At 42.0% G+C, this 13,383-nt stretch overlaps 2 long non-coding RNA genes across 3 annotated transcripts in view; one reads left to right on the forward strand and one right to left on the reverse strand.

The window, feature by feature from the left end:
• LOC137234015 (uncharacterized) overlaps window positions 1-13,383 on the reverse strand; it is a 33,503-nt gene that overhangs the window by 11,291 nt on the left and 8,829 nt on the right. The window lies entirely within an intron of this gene.
• LOC137234014 (uncharacterized) overlaps window positions 1-13,383 on the forward strand; it is a 38,427-nt gene that overhangs the window by 6,569 nt on the left and 18,475 nt on the right. The window contains exons 3-4 of the long non-coding RNA XR_010947649.1: window positions 3,651-4,223; window positions 4,289-4,565. This is a non-coding gene — a long non-coding RNA (uncharacterized lncRNA). The remainder of the gene's footprint in view (window positions 1-3,650; window positions 4,224-4,288; window positions 4,566-13,383) is intronic.

A 13,383-nucleotide genomic window follows, 5' to 3' on the forward strand; every position in this document is an offset into this window, starting at 1 on the left:
CAGACTGAAGTCTGTATACCCCCAAGAAAACAAATAGTTCGCCTTTGATATTGATGGAAAGCTGTAACGTATCTGCACTTTGTAAGCTATTACTAACTGACGAGCAGTCAAAAGTATCGCGTACAAAAGCTGCAACACCTCCTGCACTGTAGCTGTCATTGGTATTTGTATAAAAGTTATAATTGGGGATTTTATAATCTCCTACTTCATACGAAAAAATCCATATTTCAGACAAAAATATAATATCTGGCTTTATACCTAACGCTTCTATATTACCAACGAATACATCGAAATTTTGTCTAAGACTACGTATATTTTGATGGATAACTAATAATTTGTTAGAATCAGTTGAGGGCGAGTTATTCAAAACATTATTGCTAGCGACGATTGGGTTATCATTAGGCAGAACATCTGAGAACATCTTTAAAAGTAAATATAAAAATTAAGAGAAGAGCTAAAATTAGCTAGTTAACTATTAAATGCAAATCATCAAATGTTCTGATACTGATAACCTTATCATTGTTGCCTTTTTTCATTAGGAAGCTAGATTTCCCTAACCATAAATATTTATATCGTTTCTCTTGTTTTAATTTATATGCCGCAGTAAACAAAGCTCGAGTTGATCGTTCCTAGGTTGCGCTCTTAGGGTTACGCGATGCGTTGGTGGGCGGTCTGAGAGGGGGGTTGTTATAACGGGTGGGAGTTACGAGTCTCCCTCACCCTCACTGGAGGGTGGTAGTAGGACCAACTTTGTGATTGGTCTGGTGGTTTGTCCCCTTGCCGTATCCAGTTCGACGACTCGAACTCGGTTATCGAGGACATAGTGAAGGTAGGCTATCCGACCTAGTCGCCATTCGTTAGGGGGCAGATTATCCTCCTTAATGACGACTAGGTCCCCCTGTTTGAGGATTGATTGTGGATGCTTCCACTTAATGCGCTTCTGCAATTCGGTGAGATACTACGTTTTCCACTGTTTGCAGAAGGTTTGATGCAGCGCCTTAAGTTTTTCCCATCGATTGACGAGCGATGCGCGAGTCTCGCTGCGTCAATCTCCGGTGGAGCTAGTAGGTGCCCTCCAACGAGGAAATGTCCTGGAGTAAGTGTCTCCAAGTTAGACGGCTCGTTGGAGGAGGGGCTTAATGGTCGAGAATTGAGACAGGACTCGATTCGACAAAGTAAGGTGTTGAACTCTTCAAGGGTAAATTTGTGATCCAAAGCGATCTTCTTGAAGTGGTTCTTCAAGCTTTTGACCCCTGCCTCCCATAGTCCGCCCACGTGAGGAGCTCCTGGTGGTATGAAATGCCATGCCCGGTTTTGATGACTGTACTTGGATAGAGTTTGTCCGCCAGGAAAGCTTTGAGTTCTGAGCGGAGAGATCTGGAGGCTTCGACAAAGTTGATTCCGTTGTCGGAGTAGATGTTCTTTGGACATCCTCGCCGAGCAACAAACCTATCGAAAGCTGCCAGGAATGCGGCAGTACTGAGGTCAATAGTGGCTTCCAAATGAATAGCCTTGGTTGCAAAGCAGACAAAGAGGCAGACGTAACCCTTTTACATGCGGCATCCTCTTCCGCTATAAGATTTGATGTCAAATGGTCCAGCAAAATCTACCCCCGCATTGGTGAAAGCCCGGGAAAAGGTGGTTCGTTCTGAAGGTAGATCTCCCATAAGTTGGGTTTGGGACCGTTTGCGGAAAATTGTGCACGTTTTGCAATTATGTATGACAGATCGGATCATATTTTTGACCCAAGGGATCCAATATTGTGTGCGTAGGCGACGAAACATAAGTTGGTTCTCCCATACAGGGTGTCTTTATGGATGAACTGGACAAGAATTCGTGTGAGCCGGCAGTCATACGGCAGAATGATCGGGTGCCGTTCACTGTAGGGAAGATCCTTGGCCCCTGAAAGACAACCGGAGGCAGGATTTCACTCTTTGAAACGATGAGTTTCCCGGAATTTAAACTCGCAAGTTCCTCCGAATAATGCTTCCATTGGTAGATAGTTATTAAACGACTTGTCGTGGCCTGAATTTCATCGGGTGAAATGAAGTACGATGCCGCTTTAAAGGAAGATTTTGTCTTCGGATTGGTTCTTTGGATAAATCTTCAAACATAAGATATGACCCTCAAGGCCCTTGATAAATTGGAAAACAGGTCGAGGATGCCCTCTTTCTCTTTTATTTTTGAAGTTGTATGAACCTGCACCCGTTTCTCCTCTATGTTAGTCCGATAGTCCTTTTCTTGTATTGGCCATTCTGTCTTATCTGCTTGTAGCCAAGAAGGTCCCTGCCACCACAGAGAGTTGTTGACTAACTCCTTCGCTGGTATCCCACGGCTAGCTTGGTCTGCAGGATTGGATGCGGATTCTACGTGGTGCCAGGATTTGTTTCCTACCTTTTCTACTATTTTCGTTACTCGATGAGCGACAAAGGTTGACCAAGAACAAGGGGGTTTTCTTATCCGCGCTAAAACAATCATGGAGCCTGTCCATAGGTGTAGATTGAAATTTTCTAAACTCAGATCATCGCGCACTGATTCGATGGTTTCGGCCAGCAAAACTGCACCGCATAGCTCTAATCGTGGTAAGGAAATTGTTTTAGCGGGTGCTACTCTTGTTTTTGATTAATAGGTTAACGTAGACCTCATCCTTTATCTTTGCTCGTAAAAAGACTATCGCGGCGTAAGCTTTTTCCGAGGCGCCGCAAAAGCCGTGTATTTCAACGTCGCTGGTTGGCGCAAAATACACCCAACGTGGGATATGAATTTCGTTAATGGAAGGGTATTCCTGCATAAAATTATGCCATCGGTCTAGGGTTCCTGCCGACACTGGTTCGTCCCAGTCAGTCTCTTCCAGCCAAATGTTTTGCATAATGATTTTGGCAACAGTGACGACTGGGGCAAGCCAACCTAGAGGATCGAAAAGTTTAGCGATTGCGGAAAGTATCGCCCTTTTCGTTATCATATCCCGATTTTCAATTGGTTTTGCGGTGAAGTAAAAATAATCTGCATGCGCGTTCCATCGAATGCCTAGGGTCTTGACCGTACTCGCGTCCTCGAATTCCAAAAAGTCTTCGTTGAGCAGATTAAGTTTGGGTATTCCTTTCAGTATTCTTGAGTAATTTGACGTCCATTTGCGAAGGGAAAAATCGGCGGACTCTAAAGCATCTGTGATTTCATCGCGAGCTTTGAGTGTGGAATCGATGCTATGCCCCCCGACAAGAACGCTTCCCAAGGCAGTCGGTTGGTGGTTTAGAGCTGCAATAACGCTTGCGCGAATATCTAGCTACCGAGTTCAATGCTATAAGGAAAACAAACGGATGTGACCAGAGAGACTGGACGCTGCCAATAATGACCATTTTTCACAAATAGAGAATTGGTTGGATGATGAGGATTTCAAACTGCACGTGAACGTGAAAAAACTAGAAGAGCTTGGTGCTGATTTGTGCCTGAATTTTGTTAAACCACTTGATGCAAGCGCTGGTTTCGTTTGGACTTCCATTGGGCGCTATATCTCAGGTTATAATTTTCTCTGGCAGTACACGCGGGCCGAATGTGCAGGACATTCTTTAACAAGAATTCAATCTAAGTGGAATCATTTTCATTATATTGCGTTATAATTAGCTATTGCAGTTTTTTCCCATCTATTTCAGATTCTCTCAACAGTGTGAACCAGAACGCCAGTTGTTCCGTGCTTGGTGGATTCCGCTGCACTAAAAGCCTTTGTTTACGCAAAGCATCGTGTGTTGGATGCGACAGGCATTGCCTTGTGCTTATATGATTTAAGTAGTGGGCTCGGCACGTTTGAGAACGGCAGAGGGTTGGGGTCACTGCTTAAGGCACGCATATGTAGCGATGCCGAAATATGCATTGGTGAAGTGATTGGGCGTTTTTATTTGTATTGGGAGAACTTCCAGTTTGTTGAATCCCTCTTCCAGCAATCAATTGCTGACCCAAGGGTCAACGATGATTCTTTTATACCGGAAACCACTGCTACTGCTCGGCATGCGTGGTAAATATTGAACCGAAACTGCGTCGGCTGTTAGGTCGTTCACGTGATAAATTGGGTCCAAATCCATTCGAAATTTTAACGCACCCAATGACTGATGGGCGCATACTTAAGGTACATTAAATTTTGGATTTTGGGCACCCGAAATCTGATGATGCGGGAAAATATTCACTCGAACACTTTCAGGCTCATCCAGACGCACGTGCCATAATGTTTTGTGAGTATCGAGAATCTGTAATGTTAATAATTGTTCAATTGATTATTTGTATATTATTCTGCCAGGGTAAATAGCAATGCACACACTGATTTGTTGGGCTTGACCACACCACCAGCTGGTTTAAAGTATACTGGTGGTAGTGGTACATTAATTGATGTATTGGGCGGTATTTGTGGCAATAATAATGCGGCGACTTATAATATGAAGAAGTTCCTCTTCAAGCATAATGGCATACTTTTGAGAGTGAAATGTTAAAAATTGGTGTTAAGAGTGAATTTCGGCAAAACCGTGGACGTTTGGGAATTTTCTACGTCAACACGACGCAAACCCCATTAACGGTTGGTATGTGAATATCTTTTATATATTGCAATATTATTTTACCTTTGCACTACTTATACCAACTATGTAATACTTCAATATGAGCAGTAATACTATGTTCAAACAGAAAAATAAATTGAGGCTATTTCGATTTAACTTGAGTGGTGTTCATACAACTCTATTTAGCTTACACAGTAGTAATTTGATAGCTGGTTGGCTCATCTCTACAGTAAGAACTTTGTTGAGACTGTCAAAATGTGCGTGTTGGTATTAGGTGCATGGAATGAAATGAAAACATAAAACTTTGAAATTTTTGTGTGTTGTAAGAAAACGTGTTCAATGTTTTGGTTTCATTTTGATTTTGCCATTTTCTTTTGACAATCCCTACTCCAGTGAAATGAAAGACATAAAATCAGCTGATGAGATGAGCCAACCATATAGTTCAGCCATGCGTAACTGACTTTTAATATACTCAATAAACACACTTTACAATGTTGCATTTGCAGTTTGAAACAATTTATTACGGAATTTTTTTTAAATTGGCAATTTATTATTACAATTTGATATACGACAAATTGCGTAATAAATTGCCCAAATAGTATATATTGCCAATTTGGTGTGTGTTTGAACCTAGTATAACAAATCGTTTAATGTAAGACAATTACTTATTTTTTGTCCCTTTTGATTAAAATTTTGTCAAAGTAAATACGTCGTGCAAGCTAAAATTTTACTTCTCATTGAAGATTTTTTTTGTCTGGGATATACGATTCGGGCCCCGAGAAATCTTTTGCTATTCGAATGAAATTTATTTTATGAAAAATTTGGTTAATAGAACTTTTTGAAGGCAAAGAAAATATTACTTTTTTGGATATAGCGTGTATGTTGAATACCGTTTTGCTTTGCAATAGACGGTAAAACTTGAGTTCCATACTGAGGACCATAATGACGGCTCTCAAGGCAGGTATCGTTTAAAACTCGAAAGTTCCTGGCGGACTTTATAATATTCGCCCTCTTCTTCATGTGATGATCACCAGCCAGTAGTCCTCTGCCAAGGCAGATGGGGTTGGCCAGTTTGTGAAATACATCTGAGGTGTTTGATACATGATGCAGCCGTCTTTATTTTTAGGTTTTCTGAATTTTTGTTGAAGATAACAATTTAATGAAGGGACGGTTTGACATGGCCCAATCAAAATTTATTTCGATATATGTAATTTTGATATACGGAAGTTTATACTTATCTATCCTTAACAAGATAACAGCCCATCTGTACCCCCGTAAAGCTATAATACCCCCTATGTACGAGTAAAACTGGGTATAGAAATATATGTCTATAGAGGATCTGACTTGTATACTAAAATCTATTGCTGATAAAGAAATTTGCAAAATACAAAAAAAAAAAACATATAATTATTGATTCAACGGTGTTCTGTGGCAGATAATGGATCTGCGTTAGGATTGTGTTGGGGTCGTTCGGGTTGAACGAGAGCTGGGTTATGGGGTTTGTTGGCCTCGTTCGGGGTGAACGAGAGCTGGGTTCTCCCTTTCCCTCGACAGCCTCCCGGCAGGCACTCCTTACATCCCCGTCACCCGAGAGCGCGAGGTTTAGAGAATAGTGTAGATTCCCTTGGTGAGCCCGGGGGTTCCTGTGTGGCATACAGTGCTTAAGGAGGTGGGAATCCTCAAGGGAAGCCTCACACGGCGAATACTTGTGAAGTTAGTTTAGATTGCTAGGTTTCCGATCACGTGGCAAGTCCGAGGATTCCGAAGTTGGCACTGAGTGCCGGGGGCGGTTTGGAAACCTCAGTGGTAGTCTCGCACGTGTAGTTTGAAAATTGATTTAAAAATTGGTTGGAATAGGTCCGCTCACGTGGCGAGCCCGAGGATTTCGGTGTGGCACACAATGCTTAGGGAGGTTTTAGGATCCTCAGTTATTTTTTATTTATTTATTATTTTTTTTTATTTATTTATTTATTAAACATTTCTTAATGCATATTTTAAATAAATTACAATATTGAAAGAGCACATTCTATTACTCTATAGCATAAGAAAGATACATGGCATTTTTTATATAAAATTTTTAAAATAGTATTAAATGCCAGTTCACATATTAAAATTCTTTTTCAGTGTGGGGTGTATAGTTTTTAATAATATTATAGAATAAACTCATAATAATTCAGATAATTAGTTAAGATTACGATAGAGAAACAATTGATAATTCGTTAATTAGTTAAGGTTCCGATAGAGAAACAGTTGATATAGTTAAAAAAGTTACATATGACTTACAACAACGTCCTCAGCAAGGCTTCTAGATCGTAGTGGCTAAAACTAATCAGATACATTTTTATTTTATTTTGAAATAGGTTAAGATTTCTTATAACTTGTACAGAAGTAGGGAGAGTGTTGAACATTTTGCACGACGTGTATGTATAAAAACTTCTGAAGTGAGATGTCCTAGCATGCGGGATTTGTACCGATGTAAGCAGATTGCTCCTCAGGTTGTAGACTTCAGACGGATAACTTTCTAAGTACCCCGATCTAATAAAGAACGTTTTTAGGACTTTAAATAAATATAGATGACGACATGGTAGTATATCTAGTCTCCTAAAGGATATCATAGCGTGAGACCTGTAGTTTGCGCCACATATGCGTCTTATAATTCCCTTTTGGAGTGTTACAATGGGTGACAACTTACTAGCCGAGGCGCCACCCCAGCAGGTAATCCCATATTGAAGTTTCGATTGGACTAGACTATAGTAAACAGCTTTTAGAGTGGACATAGTGCAACACTTTTTGAGACGATAGAAGTGACGGGTAGTGTACAGAAAGTAATGTTTTAGTTTCTGAATGTGTGCAGACCAATTTAAATGATTATCGATTGTAATGCCTAGGTATTTGAAATTTTCAACAACATCAATCCTGAAGCAGTTATCACTGCATTTAACGTTGGTTGCAAATGAACTTTTCGTGCCATTCAAAGTGCACACCATATGATGCATGTTAAAACGTGCGCATTCTGCTGAATGAAAAAAAAGATCACAAACCTCAAATTCTTTGGGAGCAATGCTAAAATACATCAACTTCGTTTTGTTACTAACTAGTAGCTTGTGTAAAGCAAACCAAGTCCTCAGCATATGTACATCGTGGCTAATATCACATATTAGTTCGAAGTAACTCGTTGTACTATACGCAATGGCAAGATCATCTGCAAAGGCAGTCGTTTTGCCCTTCAATGGAATTGAAAAAATTGAATTAATATAAATGAGGAACAGTACCGGGCCAAGGACAGAGCCTTGGGGTACGCCCAGATTAACTTCCTGCAGGCTACTGTAGTAACTACCCACTTTAACTTTTTGTATTCTATTAGACAGATAAGATGTAAACCATTTGTACATAAAGCCACGAAAACCTGCACTATGTATTTTTTCCAGAAGTATATTCCTGTCTACCATATCAAAAGCTTTTGTTATGTCGACAAATAAACCAGCACAGTTACTTTTACTATCTAGAGCTTTGTACACCTTTGAACAGAAATCTAGTAGAGCGTCCTCTGTTGAGAGTCTGGATCGAAATCCGAATTGCATGGGGCTGAAAAAGTTCGATTTATCTAGAAAGTTCACCACTCTATTTTTAACCGCCTTTTCAAATACTTTGGAAATCGATGGGAGTAGAGATATGGGCCTGTAGTTACGTGCGTCCCTCTTATCCCCTTTTTTGAAGATCGGGATTACAATGGCACATTTAAGATCATCAGGAAAAACACCCTGAGTTTTACTTTTATTGAATAAATGTTTCAGTATATCTACTATATTGAGCGATATTTTTTTTAATAAACTATTTGAAATACCGTCATCGCCGCAAGAGCTAGAGTTGGTCAATGTTTTTATAATTTTAGCGATTTCGAAGCTGGATATGGGGTTAAAAAAGAAACTATTAGTTGCAACTTGGCATAAGGGTAGATTGGCTGCAAACTGACAATCACAAAGGGTTGAACTTGAATTACCAATCGAGGTAAAGTATGTATTAAATTCTTCTGGGTCTGTAGTCAGCTGGCTGTCAGCACGTAGGGTAACTGGATCGTGGCTCTCTACACTGTCCCGGTTTAGGAAACTGTGGATGACGCCCCATTCTTTTCTGGTATTGCCCAAAGCTGAGTTAAACTTGTTTTTAAAAAATGTATCGCGCGTAGTGCGTATTGCTTTATTGGACTGATTGCTAATTTTATTGTAGCGAGAGCGAAGCTACCTACAATTGGGATGCTTAGCACATTTTTTGCCTAACTTATTTTTGAACTTTATTTTCCTTAATAGATCTCGGGTAATCCAAGGTTTAAGCCGCAGAGCTTGTTTACGCTGACTCACATTAAGAGTGCAGTTATTGACATGCACTTTTAAAGTGTTTAAAAATACACCATAAGCCGCCGATACGTTACTTTCCGCGTACATGTCTGACCAATTTTCGAGAAGAAGCTTGTTATTCAGCATCGTAAAGTTTACCTTACAAATCGATTTACGAGCGCGGTTGATACTTGGTTTGCCTGACGTAATACCAGTAAGCTGTATACCAGTCATCGTGTGATCGGTTACTTGCAAGTCCATATTAAGACTTGTACAATTTCTATTAGGGAGCGAGTTGAAACGACAAAACGCGTGGTCAATGCAAGTGCCTGAACTTGTTCGTGTTGGTTCATTTATGTAGGATTCCAAACCATTTACCGCCATTAAAGCCAAATATTCGTCGGTAATACTGGAACGATGCAAAATATCCAAATTGATGTCACCAAGAATAAAAAAAATTTACCGATTTCGCATTTACCACTAAAGAGGAATATTCTTCAAGGAATAACGAGATAGGTACAGACTGAAGTCTGTATACCCCCAAGAAAACAAATAGTTCGCCTTTGATATTGATGGAAAGCTGTAACGTATCTGCACTTTGTAAGCTATTACTAACTGACGAGCAGTCAAAAGTATCGCGTACAAAAGCTGCAACACCTCCTGCACTGTAGCTGTCATTGGTATTTGTATAAAAGTTATAATTGGGGATTTTATAATCTCCTACTTCATACGAAAAAATCCATATTTCAGACAAAAATATAATATCTGGCTTTATACCTAACGCTTCTATATTACCAACGAATACATCGAAATTTTGTCTAAGACTACGTATATTTTGATGGATAACTAATAATTTGTTAGAATCAGTTGAGGGCGAGTTATTCAAAACATTATTGCTAGCGACGATTGGGTTATCATTAGGCAGAACATCTGAGAACATCTTTAAAAGTAAATATAAAAATTAAGAGAAGAGCTAAAATTAGCTAGTTAACTATTAAATGCAAATCATCAAATGTTCTGATACTGATAACCTTATCATTGTTGCCTTTTTTCATTAGGAAGCTAGATTTCCCTAACCATAAATATTTATATCGTTTCTCTTGTTTTAATTTATATGCCGCAGTAAACAAAGCTCGAGTTGATCGTTCCTAGGTTGCGCTCTTAGGGTTACGCGATGCGTTGGTGGGCGGTCTGAGAGGGGGGTTGTTATAACGGGTGGGAGTTACGAGTCTCCCTCACCCTCACTGGAGGGTGGTAGTAGGACCAACTTTGTGATTGGTCTGGTGGTTTGTCCCCTTGCCGTATCCAGTTCGACGACTCGAACTCGGTTATCGAGGACATAGTGAAGGTAGGCTATCCGACCTAGTCGCCATTCGTTAGGGGGCAGATTATCCTCCTTAATGACGACTAGGTCCCCCTGTTTGAGGATTGATTGTGGATGCTTCCACTTAATGCGCTTCTGCAATTCGGTGAGATACTCCGTTTTCCACTGTTTGCAGAAGGTTTGATGCAGCGCCTTAAGTTTTTCCCATCGATTGACGAGCGATGCGCGAGTCTCGCTGACGTCAATCTCCGGTGGAGCTAGTAGGTGCCCTCCAACGAGGAAATGTCCTGGAGTAAGTGTCTCCAAGTTAGACGGCTCGTTGGAGGAGGGGCTTAATGGTCGAGAATTGAGACAGGACTCGATTCGACAAAGTAAGGTGTTGAACTCTTCAAGGGTAAATTTGTGATCCAAAGCGATCTTCTTGAAGTGGTTCTTCAAGCTTTTGACCCCTGCCTCCCATAGTCCGCCCACGTGAGGAGCTCCTGGTGGTATGAAATGCCATGCCCGGTTTTGATGACTGTACTTGGATAGAGTTTGTCCGCCAGGAAAGCTTTGAGTTCTGAGCGGAGAGATCTGGAGGCTTCGACAAAGTTGATTCCGTTGTCGGAGTAGATGTTCTTTGGACATCCTCGCCGAGCAACAAACCTATCGAAAGCTGCCAGGAATGCGGCAGTACTGAGGTCACTAGTGGCTTCCAAATGAATAGCCTTGGTTGCAAAGCAGACAAAGAGGCAGACGTAACCCTTTTACATGCGGCATCCTCTTCCGCTATAAGATTTGATGTCAAATGGTCCAGCAAAATCTACCCCCGCATTGGTGAAAGCCCGGGAAAAGGTGGTTCGTTCTGAAGGTAGATCTCCCATAAGTTGGGTTTGGGACCGTTTGCGGAAAATTGTGCACGTTTTGCAATTATGTATGACAGATCGGATCATATTTTTGACCCAAGGGATCCAATATTGTGTGCGTAGGCGACGAAACATAAGTTGGTTCTCCCATACAGGGTGTCTTTATGGATGAACTGGACAAGAATTCGTGTGAGCCGGCAGTCATACGGCAGAATGATCGGGTGCCGTTCACTGTAGGGAAGATCCTTGGCCCCTGAAAGACAACCGGAGGCAGGATTTCACTCTTTGAAACGATGAGTTTCCCGGAATTTAAACTCGCAAGTTCCTCCGAATAATGCTTCCATTGGTAGATAGTTATTAAACGACTTGTCGTGGCCTGAATTTCATCGGGTGAAATGAAGTACGATGCCGCTTTAAAGGAAGATTTTGTCTTCGGATTGGTTCTTTGGATAAATCTTCAAACATAAGATATGACCCTCAAGGCCCTTGATAAATTGGAAAACAGGTCGAGGATGCCCTCTTTCTCTTTTATCTTTGAAGTTGTATGAACCTGCACCCGTTTCTCCTCTATGTTAGTCCGATAGTCCTTTTCTTGTATTGGCCATTCTGTCTTATCTGCTTGTAGCCAAGAAGGTCCCTGCCACCACAGAGAGTTGTTGACTAACTCCTTCGCTGGTATCCCACGGCTAGCTTGGTCTGCAGGATTGGATGCGGATTCTACGTGGTGCCAGGATTTGTTTCCTACCTTTTCTACTATTTTCGTTACTCGATGAGCGACAAAGGTTGACCAAGAACAAGGGGGTTTTCTTATCCGCGCTAAAACAATCATGGAGCCTGTCCATAGGTGTAGATTGAAATTTTCTAAACTCAGATCATCGCGCACTGATTCGATGGTTTCGGCCAGCAAAACTGCACCGCATAGCTCTAATCGTGGTAAGGAAATTGTTTTAGCGGGTGCTACTCTTGTTTTTGATTAATAGGTTAACGTAGACCTCATCCTTTATCTTTGCTCGTAAAAAGACTATCGCGGCGTAAGCTTTTTCCGAGGCGCCGCAAAAGCCGTGTATTTCAACGTCGCTGGTTGGCGCAAAATACACCCAACGTGGGATATGAATTTCGTTAATGGAAGGGTATTCCTGCATAAAATTATGCCATCGGTCTAGGGTTCCTGCCGACACTGGTTCGTCCCAGTCAGTCTCTTCCAGCCAAATGTTTTGCATAATGATTTTGGCAACAGTGACGACTGGGGCAAGCCAACCTAGAGGATCGAAAAGTTTAGCGGTTGCGGAAAGTATCGCCCTTTTCGTTATCATATCCCGATTTTCAATTGGTTTTGCGGTGAAGTAAAAATAATCTGCATGCGCGTTCCATCGAATGCCTAGGGTCTTGACCGTACTCGCGTCCTCGAATTCCAAAAAGTCTTCGTTGAGCAGATTAAGTTTGGGTATTCCTTTCAGTATTCTTGAGTAATTTGACGTCCATTTGCGAAGGGAAAAATCGGCGGACTCTAAAGCATCTGTGATTTCATCGCGAGCTTTGAGTGTGGAATCGATGCTATGCCCCCCGACAAGAACGCTTCCCAAGGCAGTCGGTTCTATGTACCGGAGCGACTCGCGGTTTTTCCCGACCAAGGACTGTCATTTCAGTGTGACCCCATCTAATTTGTTTCGTCCCTCCCACAAATTGTCATCCTCCCAGCAGCTCCTTGCAGCAGGACTGCTCCATATTCTCTTACTCCGGGAAGGCATCGAACCCAATCCGGGTCCGTCTCCTGACCCCGGTTCTGAGAAATGGTTTTGCTGCATCTGCCGGAAAAGAATCTTTTTAGGACGGTCATACTCTGTTCAGTGTGTCTCGTGCAAGGGATGGCTGCATCGGACAGGTTGTTCTGGGCTTGATCCCAAAACCCGACGTCCACGTAACTTTTATAAATCTTTTGTGGCTCCTTGCTGTTCACGCCCAAGGGCGTCCCGTAGTCTACGCCTTAGCGCCCCCCACTACCTTCCAGCAGCCCCGCTGCTCAGCAAGCCACAACAAGTACCCGCTGCTGCTCGCGCCCCACGGCGCCAACAACTCAAACAGCTGATACCACTCATAACTACTACCTTCGTAGTAGAGTTGGTAGCAATGCTGAGCATCAGCCCCTGCCCCCGTCTTCTCCCCCCCCCCCCCTCTTTTCCGGCAGCAATCGTGCAGGTCAGGGAAACAGACTCTTAGTCCCTACCTCCGTTTGCACCGTCTGCCAGCACAGAATATATAGGTTTGCGACATCCGCCCAATGCAGCTCCTGCCTTGGGTGGTGCCACTTTCCCAGATGTTCTGGTCTCCGCGACGGCAAC

The sequence above is a fragment of the Eurosta solidaginis genome, chromosome 5 (assembly GCF_040869045.1).
Source record: "Eurosta solidaginis isolate ZX-2024a chromosome 5, ASM4086904v1, whole genome shotgun sequence".
NCBI lineage: Eukaryota > Metazoa > Arthropoda > Insecta > Diptera > Tephritidae > Eurosta > Eurosta solidaginis.